General features: G+C 57.0%; 1 non-coding gene across 1 annotated transcript; it reads right to left on the bottom strand.

Moving 5' to 3' along the window:
* Positions 1 to 6,321: 6,321 nt before the first annotated feature.
* LOC114236489 (U6 spliceosomal RNA) lies at positions 6,322 to 6,425 on the bottom strand. Its single transcript, XR_003622434.1, has one exon. It is a non-coding gene; the product is annotated as a U6 spliceosomal RNA (small nuclear RNA).
* Positions 6,426 to 19,441: the final 13,016 nt, after the last annotated feature.

Raw genomic sequence — 19,441 nt, 5'->3', positions numbered from 1 at the left:
GCAGACCTGGGAGGAAGAGTGCGCGGCCAGAGAGGCTGGCGGGCCGGTCAGGCAGGACCAGGGCAAGGACTCGTGGGAAGTCCAGATGGTCGTGGCTTGGACCAGCAGGAGGGCAGCGGGGGCTGCTAAGGGGCCGGATGGGGGTGTGCTCGGCGGGGTGCGGGGAGTGAAGGGGGCAGAGGAATTGGGTGCAACCATGGGGTGTTCTCAGCCTGAACAACCGGGCGTCTCTTAACGAGATGGAGAATTGGGTGAGGGTGGGGATTGTGATGCTGCCCTGGGGATGAGGGTGAAGGGCAGGAAGTGCTGGTGACACGCCTGGTTCATCCAGGAGGAGGCCTGCTGGTGGGAGCACAAACCCCGCCCCTGCAGGGCCTGGGCTTCCCCACAGCATGGCGGCCGGGGGTGGGGCAGATCCCCTAGGGAGGCTCAGACTCCAAGCACTGGGGTCTCCGTGAATGAGGCAAAACCGCCTCCGGGCAGTTTCACTTCTACCACATTCTGATGGTTTCAAGCAGGTCCCAAGCCTGCTCGGATTCAAGAAGGGACGCAGACCTCCTCCTCTCTACGGGAGGAGCCCCAGGGAATCTGTGGACATGTTTTAAAAAGACCACAGTCTGCCCTCCGACCACAAATTATTTATGTTCCTCCCTCGTGCAAAACACACTCACCTCCTTCCACACTCCCTGGAAGGCTCACTGTCACGGTCTCAGGCCCAGACATGAGGTCCAGGGTCTTGTCATGTGCATCAGGCCCAAGTGTAGATCTGCTTTGTGCAGTTCCAAGATTCTTGAGTATGGAGTTAAAAAAAAAAATCTGAAGATGTGTGAGCTAAAGAAAGAGGTATCCACACCCCTGCCCACACCCGGCATACAACCGTGGGGACATTTAGAAAGCAGGAGTATGGGAAGCCCATGGAAGTCTCCAGTTCATAGCACTTCTGAGGTCCAGCTTGGATAGGTTCAGTTCTGGTTCATCCCTCCTTTACCATAAGCAGTAGCCTGTGTTTGCAACTAAGTGACCTTCTCAGCCTTCTTGACCAGAGCAGTTTAGGGTCCAAGAGCATCTGTATTTTTTACCATCTCTATTCCTTTTTATCCAGGCTGCTGGTGTTTCCACCAGTATAATCCTCTTAAGACTTTGTGGGTTTCCCATGAATCTTACTGACGTCCAGACCATTAGATCAGACACAGCCACACGTTTATTTAGGAGAAGATCTTCTCTATCTTGGGGTCCCTTGGAGGTTCCTGAGATTCCTAAAACCTACTCTTCAAGGGAGAGGGTCGAGGAGACATACTTTAAGCTCCTTAGAGGGTCTTTATCTGTGAGGTTCCCCCTTAGATCTTTCTGAGTGCTTATAAAGAATCCTGTAGCTCTACTCTAAATCTGATCTTCTCCCAGAAGCTATTTTTAATTTTGAGACAATTTTCAATTTTAAAAATCGAAGACATTTTAGAATCTGAGCAGGCTGGCAATGAGAAACACTTTGGTTTTCAAATCCAGTAAGTCCTGGTTCCTTTCAATTTTCTCTAACCTTTTCTTAAAAATTACACAGTTCAGGGAATTCCCTGGCGGCCCAGTGGTTAGGAGTCTGTGGTCTCACTGCAGAGGGCCTGGGTTCAATCCCTGGCCAGGGAACTAACATCCCGCAAGCCTCGCAGTGTGGCCCGCCCCCCCCCCCCAAAATTACACAGTTCATTCTTCGGTTCACCTCTCTCTTCTTGCATTTTATCCTAGGCAGGAAGGAGAAGAGAGGTGGCACTTTTCCCTGGAAATCTTAACTAGATCAAGGGTCAGCTGACCATAGCCCATGGGCCAAATCCAGCTGCTGCCTGTTTTTGTAAACAAAGTTTTCCTGGAATGCAACCAAGCCTAGTGATTCACGCGTTGTCAGTGGTGGGTTCTGAGCTATAACCACAGACTTGCGGAGTTGCAACAGAGACGATCTGCTCCTCAGGATCTCAACTATTTACAATCTGGTCCTTTCCAGATAACGTCTGCTACATCACTGAGTTCACTAGGTACATTCTCTATTTTCCATTTTACTTCTGGAGACAGTTGCTCTCCTTTGGGCCACCACATAACAAGGGTCCCCTTTTCTCCAGCTCCCCATCACACCTATCTTAGTCTTTCTCAGGCTCTCACTGGCAGCCTCCTCAAGGCCTCTTCAGCTCCTGTCTACCACCCTAGTCAAGAGCTAGTGCTTTGGATGTGTCAAAGCAGCCAATCTTTGTCCTGTTGCCGTATAACGAACCACCCCAAACTAAGGGGCATGAAACAATAATCTTTTTGGAAAGAGCCAGTGTGGGTGGCCTGTCTCTGCTCCGAAAGCCTGGGGTCCCTGCTGGGGAGCCTTGAGGCTCCTCATGACTCCGTGGCTGGGGGTCGGGGTTGCCTGAAGCCTCATTGCTCCCATGGTTGGTGTCTGGGCTGCAAAAACTAGGACTGTTGACCCGAGTGTCCAGGCTTGGCCTGTCCGCATGGTTGGGCTTCCTCACAACATCGTTGACTCAGGGAGTGGAACTTCTTCCACGCAGCTCAGGGCCCTCAGTGTGAGTGTTCTGACAAGCACGGGGCTGGACCACATCACCTTTCCCCTCCTAACCTCACTTCCACGGCATTGGTTACCAGGAGTCCCAAGCACAGCTGGATTCAAGGTGTGTGTGTGTGTGGGTGTGTGTGTGATGGGCTATGACCCTGCATCCTGATGCAAGGAGGTCCCAGAATGTGCAGACACGTTTAAAGCTGCCCTTCCTCAATTTCCTCATCTGTAAAATGGGGATGATAATAATTCCTGCCTTGTGAGGGTGTGAGCGTCACATGGGTTACTCCACGTAAGGTACATGGGATAGCACCTGGGGTTCCGTGAGTGCTCTCTGACTATCGGCTGTTATCATGGTCATCCTAACTTGTACAATAATTGTAATATGTACACTTATTTGGTGTCTGTCCCCTGGTCTTTCCAGCTGAAATGACACCTCCTCCTGAAAGGAGTTGAAGCCAAAGGAAGCTGCCTTCCTGAGCCTGTGTCATGGGCCAGGCAGGTACTAGGGGCGGCCATGCACTGTGGCATGAGGTTGTCACTGTCGTCCTGCCTTCCTGTCTTATTAAGAGAGAGATGCTGGCTGGTTCACAGGCAGAAGAAGGCACTGAAGCAGTGGAGACTGACACATGCCTGCGTCCAGGGCCTTCTGGTCACTCATTCCGCCCGTTAGCTATCGTTCATCGTTTGTGTGTTCAAGCAGTATATATGGAGCTCCCGCGAAGTGCCTGGTCTTCCCATGGGTGGGCGAGCAGACCAGCCGGAACCCTGCCCTTATGGGTCTTCCCTTCTGGGGTCTTTGCGGCAAATTGTATTAGTGCTTTTGGCTCTCCATTCCACCTTCCTGGAAGCTGTCCATCCAAGCCTCTGGTGCCCTAACCCATGGCCGCAGTGCTTCCTGGGGGGTGGCGTCTACCTCCCGCCCACTGATGGTGGCACGGCGGCGGTGGGGGGGCCAGACATGCTGGAGCAGGAGCTGTAGGGGCCATTCCAGGTTTTCTCCAGCCCTCTCACTCTTTTCACTCTTCCATGAGGAAAGCATGTTCCAAATTGCCTCCCCTTCAGCCTGGGTCCTGGGATGGGAAGTCATGGGGCACAGCTGAGCTGCTGACACAGGCTCTGAGTGAAAAATCAATGTGTGTTGCTGTGAAACCAGGGGGTGCTTGTTACCAGGTAAACCTGACTGATACAGTCCTGGTGGAGGATCCAGAATGCTCATGGACAGGTGCACGGTTGAGGGTGACCCAGGCTGGTCTAGAACCAGAGTCATATCCAGGCAGGAAAAATATGTTTCAGTCCATGGGTCAAATAGCTGGACGGCTGTCACAGCCAGAAGCAGGCCACAGTCCCCGGCCTCCTGTTCTCCCCTCCCCTCTCTGCTTGGTTATTTTATTTTACTCACACCCCCACCCTTTCAACAAAGGATTTGAAGTGGCTTAGAGTGCGAGGCACATTAAACAAACATAATAAAATCCAGACAGAAGCCACAATACTAATATAAAAGAGAATGCAGGTATTATATTACAAAGGACCAACGTTGCTAACGTATTTAGGTTTTTTCTTGGCTTCTGAGCTTCCTGGCAGCCAAGAGGAAAATAAATCGCGATCAAGTTTACAGTCTTCACTGAGGGATGGAGAAAGCACATAACTTCCTCGTTGAGCCAGAGCTCTTCCCAGCACCCAATTTTAGAATAGAAAGTCCCTGGGGGATGCTACCTAAGGGGGCGGCGTGACGGAGAGCATCAGCAAGCCATATCTTTCCACAGTCTGCTTCATGGTCTGCTTTCCACCCGAGGCCGGTGTGAGGTTCCGCTTCAGAGCCAGCTATTTACAACATCTCCAGGCTCAAGCGGAAACAAGCCCTGGGATTATCTCTCCATTTGGGGTCAAAAGGCATGAATTTCAGCGGCAAAATGGTCCACGCTGCAATCTTTGTTTTCTGCAGGATAAACGCTGAGGCCAGGCCCACGGGGCCTCCCGCTGCATCGCCCATGAGTTTCGGTAAATCTTTTGACAGGAGTCATTGTCTGGGACAGCGCCCCAAACGACTTCTCTAAACGGAGTCATTCATTTGGCGATAATGAGAGGCTGGCGGCCGGGCCCTGCTGATGGCGATGATTTCACACTGATGACCCGTCTTGTCAGGGCATTTGTACACAGAATGCGGGCAGCGCCTCCAGCAGGGGAGAGGGCTGCCCTTGGGTCTAGGGTCTGGGCTGTGAGTTTGGGGTTCCTGGGGAGGAATCCCAGACATCAGAACCCCCTTTCCTTAAACTCAGGAAAAGGCTGCAGGGAGGGAGGGTGCGCCCCTTGTAAGTCAGGAGGACGGGGCAGGGGTTCATCTTGGGGCCCAGTGTCTCTTTAGGACACTGACTTCACCTCTTTGGCCTTAGTTTTCTCATCTGTAAAATGGGATTAAAAACACCTACCCCTCGGGGGCTCTGTGAGCATTAAAGAACACAACACCGTAAGGAGTTTTCTGTCCCAGACCCACGGAGGCACTCAGTAAGGGCTGTCACATGGGTAACTGGCAAGTATAGAAGGGCCAGTGCCCGGCCACGGTGAACGCCCAGCAAGATGCCCAAGGAGGGGTGTGCAACCCTGCCTGTGCGGTGGGGACATCTCCAGACTGAGCACCCCTGAGGGGCCGGCAGCGGGTCAGGACCTAGGGAGCGGCAGCCAGAAGCCCCTGTGCCGCCCGGGCTTCCTCAGAGGCGGTCCCCGTGGAGCAGCTGCCTGTCCTATGCTTTGGAAACGTGGCATCGCCCAGTTCTTTGCTCTGCGCTGCGTCTGGGAGCAGCGTCCTTACTGCCGTGTGTAGTGCATCTTGCCCTCGCTCACTGCACACCCTGTTCCCGCAGGTGCAGAAACCATGCCCGGGTCTTGCACACCTGTCCGTGCCAGGCCTGATGCCGGGGCCGGGGTCTGGGGGGCAGTTGCCTTCTGTGTCCCTTCTGCTGCTCGCACCAGTCAGGGTGACCATCCCGGTTTCCCTGGGACTGTGTGCATTTTGGCGCTGGATGTCCCGCGTCCTGGCAAACGTCTCAGTCCCCAGCAATCCTGATGGTCACCCTCGCGGCCTGTGGCCTCGTGGCCTTCCAGAGCAGCGGGCATCGTCTTCATTGATGTTGAGAGGGCAGGAGGGTGAGACGGGGCACAGTGAGAGAGGCTGGGGCATCAGGAGCACGTGCGGTCCAGGGTGAGAAGGCGGTGGAGGTCAGATCCCCGGCCCCCCAAGCACAGGTCTGCTTCCCCCTGGCTGTTGGCACTTCTGGGTCCCCAAGGTTCTGCCCCCTTATTTCTCCTTATGCCCTCCCCCACCTAGCACCCCCGGGGAACCCAGGCATGGCTGAGCCCCCTCGGCTGGGCTTGGGGTTGGCGCCCACCGGGGAGCTTAGCCCCGGCTCCTCTTTGCTTAGCTCCAGGGTCAGCAAACTACCGTTGACCGGCCACGTCCAGCCCACTGTCTATTTTTGTACGCCTGGCAACCTAAGAATGGTTTTTATGTTTTTCGAAGACTGAAAAAAAAAAAAAAAGAGTGTTTTGTGACATGTGAAAATCTTATGTGAAATTCAAATTTCTGTGAGTATAAATAAAGTTTTATTGGAACCCAGCCACACTCATTCACCCACCTGTAGTCTCTGGCTGCCTTCCTGATGCACGGGCAGCGGAGGCTGGATGGCAAAGCCGAAATGTTGGTCTCTGGTCCTTTGAGGACAGTTTGCCAACTCCAGTTTGGAACCGTGTGGGAACGGTTTTGCTACCTATAGCTTTTTAAAAAAAACATGGAATACTTCACCAATTTGCAGGTCATCCTTGCACAGGGGGCAATGCTAAGCTTCTCTGTACTGTTCTAATCTTTGTATATGTGCTGCTGAAGCAAGAATTATATATATTTTTTCTAACCTATAAGATGGAGCAACTGCAAAAATCTGCACTGTGCATTTTTTAAAAATTGTGGTAAAATATACTTAACATCATGTTTATGATTTAATAATCTGTAAGTGTATAATTCAGTGGCATTACATACATTCAGTGTGTACCCAACACCACTAGTTTTACCCAAAACTTTTTTTTTTAAATTTATTTATTTATTCATTTATTTAATTTTTGGCTGCATTGGGTCTTCGCTGCTGCACGCGGGCTTTCTCTAGTTGCAGTGAGTGGGGGCTACTCTTTGTTGCGGGGCTCAGGCTTCTCATTGTGGTGGCTTCTCTTGTTGCAGAGCACAGGCTCTAGGTGCGTGGGCTTCCGTAGTTGTGGCACACGGGCTTCAGTAGTTGTGGCTCGCGGGCTCTAAGGCGCAGGCTCAGTAGTTGTGGCGCACGGGCTTAGTTGCTCCGCGGCATGTGGGATCCTCCCGGACCAGGGCTCGAACCCATGTCCCCTGCACTGGCAGGTGGATTCTTAACCACTGCGCCACCAGGAAAGCCCTACCCAAAACTTTTTCACTACCCCTGTGATGGTGACTTTTATCTGTCAGCTTGACTGGGCTACAGGTGCCCAGGTGTTTGGCCAAACAGCATTCTGGGTGTGTCTGTGAGGGTGTTTCTGGATGAGGTTAGCATGTGAATCAGTAGACTGAATAAAGCACACTGCCCACCCCCCATGCAGGTGGGCATCACCCAACCCATTGAAGGTCTGAATAGAACAGAAAGGCTGACCCGCCCCAAGTCCAAGGGAATTCTCCTGCCGGACAGCCCTCCAACTGGACCATCGGGTCTTCCTTGTTCTACAGCAGCTTCTGGCCTTTGGGCTCCAACTGGGACATCAGCTCTGCAGACGTTGGATTTGCCAGCCTCCTGCATAATCCTGTGAGCAATTCCTTATAATAAATCTCTTTGTACCTATATCCATACACTTATATCTGTATCTATATCCTTATCTGTACCTATAGCCGTTTCTTTATATATTTATCTCCTTTCTCTCTGTCTCCTATTGTTCTGTTTCTCTGGAGAGCCCTGACTAACCCAACCCCCAACATAAGCTCTCCCCATGGCACACGGCCCCCTGCCCCTCCCCCAGCCCCTGGTTACCTCCGTCCTTCTGCTAATTTCCTCTTGGCTCCTTGGATGGGGGGACAATCGTTCACTTCTGTGACTTAGCTTTAACTCCAGGGGATGCCATTTCACAGGCTTGTTAATTTCAAGAAAACATCTGTTCTCACAAAAGCGGGGCGACTGTGTTCTCGGGACCCCCAGGGATGATGAGTCTCGGGCGCCTGGCTCCAGACAAGGAGTCTTGAGCTGGTGCTGCCCCTGTCTGGACTCGATCACGGATCACGGCTTCCCGGGAGGACCGGCTGAGCTGCACACGGGGAAGGACTCATGAATCCCCTTGTCGCAAGCAGGCGGGGTCCTGTCTGAGCTCCCCCCGACTTTCTCCGCTTAGTTTTCCTGTTCCCTCCTTGCCAGTTTCTCAAGACTGCCGAGCCGGAGCCCAGCGAGGCTGGAGCGTCCCGGGCAGGAGGCTGCGCCAGGCCAGAGACCGGCTCGCGAGTTGGATCTCCTGCCCGCCCTTCAGCTCCCTCATCTGCGACTTGAGGATCAGAGACAGCCCCGGCCACACACAGGAGTTGCCCTCGGAACACATCCAGGACCCCGTGTTCGCAGAAGCTCTGCCCATTGACTCCAGTCCTCAGGAGACCCAAGAGAACCTGCTTTCCAAGGGGCTCGGACCGACCTTTCCTCTCTCCACATCCTCAGCGTTATTCCCGAGTGTGGGACTGAATGTCACCAGTCTGCTGGGTGTGAGATGGCCTTTCCTTGTCATCCATTTGTACTTCCCTCATGGTTGACATGGATCATTTCTCCATCAGTTCAGGGACTGTTCCTTTTTCCTCTTTTGTGAAACACTGTATCTTTTCCTATTTAAAAATTCTTTTCCTATTGATTTGTAGGGACTCTTTATATATTTGTACATAAATTCTTCATCCATCACGCATGTTGCAAATACTTTCTCCCAGATTGTGGGTTGAAGTTCCATGTTCTTTACACTATTTTTGATGATGATTTATACCTTTTACAGCTCCTTCTGGCTGCTGTTTGGACAGTGGACCATCCTGAGGGCTGCTGTGGTCCGGGCCAAGAGGACCATGGCCTGGTGTGGCAGAGTAGGGGTGGGGAGAGGGGAGACGCGGGAAGCCAAGGAGACATGCTGGCAGGTGTGAGGATGAGGACAGAAGTGCATCAAGACTGAGAGCGGTTCAGGGACCTGTGTGAGCCGGAACCTTTAAATATTGTGGACCACAAGCTCCACTGCGGAGGGAGCTGCCCTGGCACAGGCACTCGGGCACTCCCCTCTCCCCAGAGCCTGGGGTCCCCCCCCCTGCTATTGACGGAGGAAGGAGGAGCCACAGGTTGGACCGGGCTCCTGGCTGTACCCTGCCTGGCCCCGCACGTCCTCCGGGTCAGGGCATCGTCCCCTTCCCTCTGGGCACCTGCTTGTCCTCTGATGCTCACCCCCCCCCCTTCCTCCAGGGCCTCTCCAGTGGCATTTAAAGCCCCAGGTCTCCTCCTCGACCCAGTTGCCCTCCCCCGCTGCCCTGCGACTGGATCTTCCCTTTCCCAGCCAGTCCCCTGGGAGGTGTGGGTACCACTTTCCTTACTTCCTCACTTCTCTTACCTGTGCCCCCCTTACCCCCGCAGTCTGCCCTTGGCTCCTGCTGAGGTCTTGGCCTCCTTGTAGCCAAATCCCATGGACGCTGCTCAGGCCTTGGCTCAGGAGACGTGGAACAGCGCTCCCAGGGCTGGGCCGTCTTCCTCCTTGAAGCACCCGCTTCTCCTCATTCATCCTCATCAGATCGTCCTCCTCCTCTCCGCTGCCCCTGTGTCTCCCTCGGGGCTCCTCCTTCCCTGCCCAGCTCTCCCTCAGGTGCCCCCGGGGTTTGCCAGAGCCCTCTCTTCCTCCCTTGATGCCCTGGCTTTGGACAACCTCAGATGGGTCCATGGCTTCAGGGATGGTTGTGGGTGAATTGCATCTCCCAAAGGGATGTGTCCATGTCCCAACCCTGGTGCCTTTGAATGTGACCTTATTTGGACATAAAGTCTTTGCAGATGTCATAAAGATGTGTGTTGAGATGAGGCCCCACTGGAGCCTGGTGCGCCTTAAATCCAGCATGACTAGTGTCCTTGTAAGAAGAGGGGACACACGGAGCAGGAAGCCGTGTGAAGACACAGACAGAACCCCACGTAATGACAGAGGCAGAGACACAGGTGATGCTTCTACAAAACAAGGAACGCCAAAGATCGCGAGCAAACCCCCAGAAGCTGGGAGAGGGGCCTGGACCAGATTCTCCCTCAGGGCCTCAGAAGGAGCCGGTCCTGCCGACACCTTGATTTCGCTCCTGGCCTCCTGAACTGGAGAGAAGAAATGTCTGTTGTTTGAAGGCCCCCAGTCTGTGGTTGTTTGTTGCGGCCACCCCAGGACACTGGTACAGTGACCACTGATGTGTGGACAACTCCATATGGGACTGGGGGCTCAGAACGGCCTCTGAGGGTGGGGATCCTGTAGCTGAGCACAGCCCAAGCGTCTCTGCTCGGGCCTCAAGGGGTCCCCAGCACCAGGCTCTGGACCAGGCCCCCAGTCAGAGAAAGGGGATGATTCCAGTGAAACCAGCCTGGTGGCAAGGGTCAAAGTCTCTGAGTTACAGTATTACCTTACTGGCAGAAAATGGAGACATTCATGCATTCAGTTAGTTTTTATTGAGCACCTACTCTGCTCCAGGCACCAGGACGCGTGAGGCTGGAGATCAAGGAGGTGTGTCTCCACCCCTAAGGCATCACGGTTTCGTGGGGGAGGTAGGCTTGTCACCACAGAGTGTGACAAGTGCAGGGGCAGAGGGAAGCCCCCAGCCCAGCTCGGAGGTGAGGAAATTGTTCCTGGGGGAGAGGATTCCCAGCTGGGTTTTGAAAAGGGGAAGAGATTGGCTGAGCAAAGGCAGGGAGCGCTCTGGGCAAAGGGAACGGCTTGTGCAAAGGCCCTGTGGCGTGAGACAGCATCGCCTTCGGGAACTGACCTTCATCCTTAGAATGAAGGCAGGGGTGTGCCTGTGTGTGTGTGTAGTTAGTGATCCCCAGTGGATTGGGAATCTGGGTTCTTCCATGAAGGACCTTATGTGCTAAGCTTAGGAATTTTAAGAATTCTGAAAAAGAATTTACAAAACTGTGGCGTTCAGTTACCTGCTATGTGGCTCAGGGCAAACCTTTAGCCTTTGGGTTTCCATCTGTAAATGGGACCTGGGCTGGGCCCTTGCAGCTCAGATGTCCTCAGCCTCCAGACCCCAGCCTCCCGGGGAAGGAAGGGGACCCCTGGCAGCTGCCACCACGTCCTTTGGCCCAGCCCAGGGCACCCACCTGTGGCTCCCGGCGCCCAGCCCTGTGGAGGAGCAGGCCGTCTGTCCTGTGCGCTGCCGTCAGCTCTGTGTAACGCGAGCCGGGCCACGCGGCCATTACAACACCAACAAAATCCCGCCTATTAATTCTGCAACAGGAGAGGGGACAACCTCGGGTGACTTATTGATCCGTCAAGGACACATGTCAGTGATCGGGGTGAGGAGACTCTCAGCTGTCGGACAGTCTGTCAGATGAAGACCCCACCTGGGCACCCAGAGCAGCCTGAGCTCAGAGGCCAGAAGCATCACATTTTTAAAAAATTAATTAATTTATTTATTTTTGGCTGCGTTGGGTCTTCGTTGTGGTGCGTGGGCTTCTCACTGCGGTGGCTTCTCTTGTTGCGGAGCACGGGCTCTAGGCGTGCAGGCTTCAATAGTTGCGGCACGCGGGCTCAGTAGTTGTGGCTCGCGGGCTCCAGAGCGCAGGCTCAGGAGTTGTGGCGCACGGGCTTAGTTGCTCCGTGGCATGTGGGATCTTCCCAGACCAGGGCTCGAACCCGTGATCCCTGCATTGGCAGGTGGATTCTCAACCACTGCGCCACCAGGGAAGTCCCAGAAGCATCACATTTTTACATTCACTTCCTAGAGAGAGGCTGGTATTGACAATCCCATCTCAGTTTGCCAAAGAAACCATTTAGGTGCCAACAGTAAGTGCTGCCATGCAGTAACTCACCAGGGCTGCCGAGACTATCTGTGCTCCCACGAGAGGAGGCGCTGGGCTTACGTGTGAAGTTTGTTGAGGGATGGTCCAGGGTGGCAGGTGGGGCACAGAGCCGGCCCCCCCCACCCCGGCTCCTCTCTGACCTTTCAGCGCCCAGCCCCTGACTGCAGCCTGGAACAGCCCTGCTGGATCTGATCTGCTCTCTCCCCCATGTCTCCAGTCCTGCCCTATGCTCACCCCATCTCCCCAGGCCCCCTTCACCAGCCGTGGTCACCTCCTTCCCGATGATTCCAGCCGTGCTCCAGATGCAGAAACCCCCCTACTCTTCCCGCAGGCCCTTTCCCGGGGTGCTGGGTGCCTTCCACCAACCAAGCGATCTGGTGTTTCTCTTTCGTGGTGTGTGCTTAAATATATAATATAGAATTTGTGTTTTTATCCATCTTTTTTTTTTGGTCACCCCACACAGCATGTGGAACTTCCCCGACCAGGGATCGAACCCCTTCGCTCCTGCAGTAGAAGCGCGGAGCCTTAACTACTGGACCACCAGGGAACTCCTTAGCCATCTTTCAAGTGTACAGTTCAGTGACATGAACTACATTCACAATGTTGTGCAATCATCACCACCATCTATTTCCAAAGCCCTTCCATCGCTCCCGTGTGAGGGTTTCATAGAGTTAATGGTGACGATGCTATTCGTGGCACACGGACTGGGCCCCACCTTGCCCGCGTAATCTCACCGCATCCCCGCAGCAGCTCCGGCACGCGGCTTTAGCGGTTGTCATCAGATCACAGACACCAAGAGCCCTCACATGGGAGGGGACAATGTCAGGCCTGTCTGTCTCTAGCTGTGCCGGCTCATTCCCTAGGTAAAGGCTGCAGTTCCCCAGACTGGAGACCCCTGGGTTGGAGGAGGTGTCTGAGCCTCAGTTTGACACTTTATTGTAGGTCCCTGGGCTGGGCAGGCACTGCTGCTGTTATGTGCATGTCCTGATGCCATGGACGCACACCTACAGGAGGTGAACACCTGGTTAGCTCACACCTGGAGGGAAGTGGGAGGAGCATGAGCTGGGCCAGTCTGGGTCTGTTCCCAGCCTCTTGGAGACCAGCAGTGGCAGCCACTCTGACTTGTCCCCGTCGTTGTTCTCTTTTCTTTAGTAGCAATGGAACCTCTGACTCGTAGCTGGGCCCTGGAATGAAGATGACATCCCACCTCCCAACCTGCGGCTGCCTTTGGCCATGGGACCAAGTTCCAGGGATGGGATGGGAGGGGTTGCCACTTCAGGCCGGCCCAAGAGGGAAGGGTCACCCCCCTCCCCTGCTGATGCAGAGGGGAGGTGGCCCTCTCAGAACTGTGCAGAGGAGGGGGCCGCCAGGACTGGTGACAGAGCAGAGGATATGGGACCACCCTGGGGAAGGGACTGCCCTGCCAGCCCGGCCCCCCTGTCTCTGCACAGTTAGGAGCCAGATGTAAATGACTTTATTTGTTTAAACCCTCTTAAGCTGGCCTCTGACACAGCAGCCCAATTTTTACCCTGACTGTTCCACCCTTGCCATCATGTTTTATTCCATAAACTGGGAACTCCTAGGGGGAGGAAAGTTCCTGATTCACCTCGTTCCTGCAGCCCCCCGCCCAGGGACCGAGCACGGACACTGTGGATAAATATCTGGGGGGCGGTCAGTGCCCTGGATGCTCATGGCGGGATCCTGAAGCTGCAGGATGACCGGCGCCGGGACTGAAGGCCCGGCTGCCAGGATGCGGGGGTCCCTGGGCCTCTAGAGACTTTTCCTTCGCCGTCAGGCTACCACTGCTTCTTTGGCCTCTGTCCTGATCAAGACCCCTTCCCTCCCCACATTCAGAGGTTTTCAGCTGCTTTTCACTCCAGAACTGACGGGGTGGGCGTACCTGTGGGGAGAGAGGCAGCTGGGCCTGACGGGCAGTGGGAGTCCCTGTTAGACATGGACTTTGGACTGTGTGTCAGCAGCTCAGAGAATGTTGGTGAGTCCTGCTTAGTTTGGACTCAGAGCTCTGGGCACGGAGGTCGGGGTCCTGCTCCGACTGAGGGGCTGCTGCAGACAGAGGAGGTGTTTCCATCAGGCATCCGTCTCCAAATGCTCCCCCAGGGGCTGTGGGGCCGGAGGAGCCGGCCTTCGGGGACTCTCCTTCTCGGGCGGCGGGGCCCTGGCTGCCGTCCTCCCGGGCGGAGGAGAGCAGGTTCTGCCCAGCTGCCCCTCCCTCAGGCCGGCAGCCCAGGCTCTGCCTTCTCGCCTCCAGACGACCTCGGCTGGTTCTACAGGTCTCCTGCTCGCATCCAGGCCATCATCCGCCCTTCATCCTTTCTGGAACCCCGGGGGGAGACACCATCAGGCTCCCTGTTCCCTCCTAGAGGGCGTCCGGGTTCCTTCCAGCGGCTCCCCGGACACCCTCTCTGTGCAGCGGCCACCGTGGGCCGTGCTCGTCCTCCCCGCCCAAGGGGCCCGCTGGTCAGCTGAGGTCTGGCCAGGACCCTCTCTTGAAGGCCTGCACTGGGCTGGGCGGGAGTAGATGCTGGAGAGAGGTGACCCACCTGGCCCTGCATGGCCTGGGGCAGACCCGGCTTGGGTGGTGCTGACCGCAGCCCCAGAGGTGCTCTCTGAGCGAGACCACCAAGCGGGGCCTGGGTGCTCTTGACCCACACACGTCGCCCCTCCTCAGGCTTCTCCAGCCGGCATCCCAATTCTGTGCAGAAGGACGGGCGCTGGGAAACCTGCTGGCCTCTGCCCTTGGGCCAGCGGAGCTGTCCCCATGTCCCCTGATGACCTCCCCAGGGCACAGGGCCCCTGAGCGGGCCTTCCCCAGGGTCGACAGCCGAGCCGATCAGCTGGCAACGTGATACTAATGGACGCAGAATTAAAACGCGAGGCGCATATTAATCTGGACAGCCACAGGGGCCCGGACGGGGCGGGTGGGCAGGCCTTAATGGAGCCGTATTGACCAGACCAGGGAGACCGCAGCCCGGGTTGGATGTCACTCTGCAGCCCGGGAACTGGGTGTTTATGGATTTCAGTGTTTTATAGGTTTGGGTTAAAAAAAAAGTGACCTCTCTTTTTTCCCCCAATCAATATACTCTTTTTAGCTGAGCGTGATCACCAATATTCCATCAGCACAGCCTCTGGGGAAGTTTGTAAATATCGGTGTTGGAAATATTTATATCTGATGGTAGCAGGGCCTCGGCGACACGGACACCAGGCGTGGCCGGCAGACTTCCCTCGCAAACGCCCTCCTCTCCTTTGGACTAAGTTTTCAGTCACTGGAAGGGCTAGCGGGCATCTGGATCGCCATGGACCACTGGCAGGGGGCATTATCCTGCCCTCCCAAGTGCAGGGCGCTCTACAGTTTGCAAAGCCTCCCTGGGAGGATGGTACGGTGGGGCTGTGACCCCATGTTAAGGGTGAGGCGACTGAAGCTCAGGGGTGTCCGGCCACGAGGGAAAGCCACGCCGGGTGAGGATTCCAGGCCGGCCGGCCATGCCCAGTGCTTGCTCCAGAGCTGACAAGAACCCCTCTGCTAGGCTCTCTCTTCTCCCACCATCTAACTTTTCAGGGAGGCAGGGGATGGACCAGCGGCCCTCTCACCAGGGCGCAGTGAGGTTGAAGTTGAGAGATCCTGGGCCTTGTGCCTTTTAAAGTTCCCTGGGAGTGGGGAGACAGGCCCCACCCACCTTCCCCCCTGCTCCACCCCCCCTACTCCCCCCCCCCCCCCCGCTGCCCTGCCCCCATGGCCTCCTGGTGCCTCTCATGTCCCGGCCTTTGCCCCCACGGCTCCCACCACCCTGGGGCAGTAATGGACAAAGCCCACCAAGTCCAGGGCAGGCCTGGCAGTTCCTCCATGCAGCCCACCTGGCTGCACCCTCGCGGCCACCCACCGTGCACATCCCCTGTGTCTCTCCTGTTGGGCTCCACGGCCCCTGCCCACCCCAGACCTCCCCCCCTCTTCCTCCTCTCCGCTCCAGCCGCACCCTCCCCGATCCGTCCCCTCCGCTGCCAGACTGATCTTCCCCAAGGTCAGATCTGACCTCACCCCTCCCCTGCCTTCCAGATAGAGTCCACTCTGCCGGGCATTCGGCCGGCGCTGGGCTGGCCCCTGCTGACCTTGTGGCCCACCTGTCACCACCCTCCTGCGGCAGCTACACTGCCCTCATGCCTGTCTCAGAACACACGGGGTCCTTGACTCGGCCTGCGCCGGGCGCCAGCCACCCCCAACAGGAAAGCTAGAGCTTGGCTCCGTGGGGAGTGGGCCCTGGGCAAGCTGGTCTCTGTCACATTGCCTCCCCTTCCCCCTAAAGCTCGGCCCTCCCCATCCCCCAGGCCCCGCCCTCATCCCGGCACTGGCCACTCCGTGACGCCTTGACCCAGCCCTGGCCTCCCTCGGAGTAACTCGTGCTTGGCTCCCGCTGGACTCTGCTCTCCAGGGGGCCAGGGCCCTGTCCACACCCTCCTCTGCTTCCAACAAGCCAGGGCACTTAAAGGCTCAGAGCCCCGGACAGGCGGAGGGTGGATGGCGGGAAGGCGGGGAAGGAGCCAGCAGACGGAGAGATGGAGAATTAGGGGCAGAGGACCCGGGGGTGCTGGGAGCTGAGAGCCCCCAGAGGCTATGGGGGTCACGGGCAATTCCATGTCAGGAAGTCAAGGCTCTTGGACGTGTCCAGCTCAGCTGCCGCGGCGACAGGCTCCGCCAGCCACACGCCGCCCCAGCCTGCTCTTTTCCCAGCAGGGCCCTGGGCTCCTGCCCCTCCTCAGGGCTCAGTCTACTCACCTCCCTTATCTGGAGGCCATCAGAGCTTCAGCGGCAGCCAGCCCTGGGCCCTGGACGGCACCTGCTCCCGTGTACCCCCGCCCCCCCCCCCCCCGCTGTGCGCCAGAGGCTGCTTCTATATTTGGCCAAATGGGTGAACGAATGAATGAATGAGTGAATGCACCAAAGCCACGAGAGCCGGTTGCCTTCCTGTCTCTTGATGGGACACCCCGACTTCTCAGATGCCAGGGGTCCCGTCAGGAGGATGGGGTGATGCTCCAGGAAGGCCCCCTCTGCACTGAGCAGCCGGTCATTTCACGTCTCCGTGCGTTTCTGCACGTGGGGCAGTGGCAGCGGGAGGACCGGGGACAGCAGGTGCAGGTGCGGGGCCTGAGGCCTGGCTGTGTGTTGGGGTGGGAAATGACACCCGAAACCCCGAGCGGACGAGGACCATCCCACCCCTGCCGTGGGCTGAGCCCTCCATCCCGCACACCTCCCACTTCCCAGAAATGTCGGGGGCAAAGCTTCAGAAGGGCGGGTGCAGTCGCTGCCACTTCGTACTTGGACCCCAGCAGGACGAGCTGGCTGAGCCCTGGCCAAAGGGCCGTGGGGACTATGGAGCGAAGGGGCAAAAGGGGCCCCGATGGAGCACGCCCACCGCTCGGCTGGTGGCTTTGCAGTGCCTGCCACGTGCGTGTCCACCTTAGGAGGAGCGGGGGCTTGACCTGGCTTCTGGCGCACTCGGTGGGGGGCTTTGGGGCTGCAGAGCTATCTTGAAATGCAGGACGGCCCCTCCTCTCTGCATCCCTGCCCCGGCCCGGCCCCCCTGGCCTCTGTCTCCCTCTGTACCCCTCGAGGGCCCTGGGAGACCCACCCCGGAGTCCAGCCGGCCCTGCTGGCAGGGAAGTGAGCGCGAACATGTTTGACACTGAATAATTAATTTTCGTTCGAGATAAAAACGTTGTCTATTGATTTACAACCCCTCCCGGCAATAAAGCTTCTCAACAGAAACCTGATTCTTAATTATTGTCCCTGGACCGGCCAGGAGGCGTGTCCAGCTGCCGCAGGACCAGCCCCAGCTGTTCCCAGGCGTATCGGGCCTGTGGGGACAGCTGCGGCCTGGCCGCCCCACTCGGTCTGTCCTTATGACTGTGCCGACTGCAGCCTGGGCCACCCCCTCGGCAAACGCCACCTTGGCCAGCCCTGGCCTGGGTGGGAAGCAGGTCAGGGAGGCGAACGCCATGCCATGTCGGAAGGGCAGCGACCTCTCTGGGGGTATCAGGGGAGCTATGTCACTCAGGGGGGCAGACAAGGCGGGGGAGGCTTAGAGCAGGCGTGACTGCCAGGCTGGCCCTGACTCCTCTTCCCGCTCGTCCCATCGCGAAGGAGAAGCAGGGAGCTGCAGAGGAGGAGGGGGCGTCTGCGGTCATCCCCTCCGGGCGGAGACCTGGAGGGCCCGTTCACACGCCCTGTGCGCCCGTGTTCCTCCCAGCACGGCCTCTGGGCTGGAGCCCGAGTCGGGGTCCTCGCCCCCGTTCTCCCCCGTCTGTGGGGTGTCAGCTGCATTTGGTCTCAGGTTCCCCCCTGCGAACCCAGCAGGGGTGAGGGTCGCAAGTCCCATCCTAGGGCAGCCAGGATGCCACGTGGCATTGTCGTCCTGTAAATGTTTGCAGAATGACACAGGGAACAAACATTAGGAAAGGCAGCGGAGAGGGACTTCCCTGGTGGCGCCGTGGTTAAGAATCCGCCTGCCAATGCAGGGGACACGGGTTCGAGCCCTGGTCTGGGAAGATCCCACATGCCGAGGAGCAACTAAGCCCATGCGCCACAACTACTGAGCCTGTGCTCTAGAGCCCGTGAGCCACAACTACTGAGCCCGCGTGCCACAACTACTGAAGCCCACACGCCTAGAGCCCGTGCTTCTCAACAAGAGAAGTCACTGCAATGAGAAGCCAGCGCACCACAACGAAGAGTAGCCCCCGCTCGCCTCAACTACAGAAAGCCCACGCGCAGCAACGAAGACCCGATGCAGCCAAAAAGAAAAAAACAGAAAAAAAAAAAAAAAAAGGCAGCGGAGAGACAAAGAGACTTGTCGAAACCTCCCTGCTGGATGAGATGCCAGCCGCAGCCTGGCCCTTCTCCTCCTCCCCCGCCAACTGGATGTGCTGGTCTCTGAGCCTCGCGCCTGGTCTGGATGGAACCCATTTCCCCTGCACTCAGAGGCGGGTGCTGAACATGGGGACAGCGGGGGGCAGGGTGGCCACGGGGCTCCTCCTGGGGCCCTGGTTCCTCACGATGGTGCTTCGACAGGGTCACTGTGAGCCCCTGTGTGTAGGGTATGTTATTTCACAATAAAACACAAGATGACAGCCAATGAAGCGGGGGAGGGGCTGAAACGCACATGTGAGGACGTGGGATTTATTTTCTTATTTTTGTCAGGGCCTCCCTCCTGTATTTTGTTTTCACAGAATTGGCCGATGCCCTTGACTGATTGCTCCCAACCCTGTGCTAGGTTGGAACTGAGCGGCACAGCCCGGGACAGACCCAGCCCGTCCTGTGGGTGACATCCTTGTCCCCATCCTCCTCGAGGACGAGGCAGGACAGGCTCCGTTTTACAGAGCCGGGAAGGCGCGGGCAGGGCTCCGACCAAGGGCGCAGACCCTCCCCATGCGGCCTCACACGCTGTCCTTACGGGGCGGGCAGGGCTGCCGCTTCCTTGGTGGCGGAGGTCCCAGCACAGAGGTCCCTCTGGCTCGGACGTAAATCAGCTCAGCATCAGTTCGAGATGGCTCTCGTCTCATTGTCAGAGCCCCGATGGAGGCTGATCTTGTTTGTGTAGAAGGTCCAGGCTGTTACAGTGACTGCGGGCCACAGAGGGTGAGCGGGCATTCAGCGGCTGCAGGCTGGACCAGCGGGCGGCCCGTGCGCTCCGTGTGATAACCTCTTATCACGAGCAGCCAACAGACCAAAGTGCTCTAAGAATTCAAGAAAGAAGGCCTGTTGGGTGAAGTGGCAGGTTGAGTGTTGTGGACCCGGGGGCAGTAGCGGGGGGAGAGGAAGCCTGGCTGGGGTATG

The sequence above is a fragment of the Balaenoptera acutorostrata genome, chromosome 5 (assembly GCF_949987535.1).
Source record: "Balaenoptera acutorostrata chromosome 5, mBalAcu1.1, whole genome shotgun sequence".
NCBI lineage: Eukaryota > Metazoa > Chordata > Mammalia > Artiodactyla > Balaenopteridae > Balaenoptera > Balaenoptera acutorostrata.
This window is presented reverse-complemented; position numbering and strand designations above follow the sequence as displayed.